Here is an 888-nt window from a genome sequence, read left to right on the forward strand (position 1 = left end):
AGGTGTCATCAGCTACCACAAAGTCCTTCTGGTTGCCGGGCATCTTCACTATCACTCGAGTGACACTTGAAGAGATATTCCTGTCTGCAGGCAGATCTGCAGGACATCCACTCTGGGACATCCTGGGTGTTTGAGAGATGACATGCGACATGGATCTCAGTGGGTGGGCAGGTGGGAGCAGGTAGAAGCAGGGGCAGGTGGGGTGAGGGCAGACAAATATTTCTGCTGGCCTTTGTCTCAGGTGTTGTGTTCTCAGGCCACAGGCTAGTTTCTTTGTTGCCCAAAGGGGATGAGTGGCCAGGCTGGGGCCAGATATTTTGTGATGTTGTACCCTCACCCCAGGTCTCCAGATGTGGCCCAGCTGAGGCCTGGTGTGGCTACTGATTCATAGTTGGCACACGGTGGACTGAGTGGTGATGACTCTTCCCAGGGCTGCCCCTCCTCCTGCCCCACCCACCGAGGGCATGACCTCTTCAGAAAAGGGATATTGTGATGTCGACTCTAGCCTCACGGTCTGCCAAGAGTAGCTGGGGAAGGAGGGCATATTTAGGGGACTTCAAGAATCTATAATAAAATAAAATAAGACATTTTTTCAGAAAAATGGGGTCAGAGTATTCAGGATAAGGCCAGTAAAATAAATAAAACCCAGATTTTTTTTTTTTTTTTTAATGTGGAATATGTGTAGGTCCATTATAGGGATGTGAAGTTTGTTGCAGGAAAAGTTTGGCCTACTGAAGCCATAAACAAATTTTTACTCCTGTCAATAAAAATGGAGTCTCTGCCATAGAAAGGAGCTCATTAATTTTGTTAATGATCTGGAAAAGGTGGATCTTAGAAAGGAAAATGGAGAAATACTAAAGGTCTATGTGGAAGGGGAAGTCATGTTTT

Source organism: Galeopterus variegatus, unplaced genomic scaffold (genome assembly GCF_000696425.1).
Source record: "Galeopterus variegatus unplaced genomic scaffold, G_variegatus-3.0.2 Scaffold7911, whole genome shotgun sequence".
Classification (NCBI taxonomy): domain Eukaryota; kingdom Metazoa; phylum Chordata; class Mammalia; order Dermoptera; family Cynocephalidae; genus Galeopterus; species Galeopterus variegatus.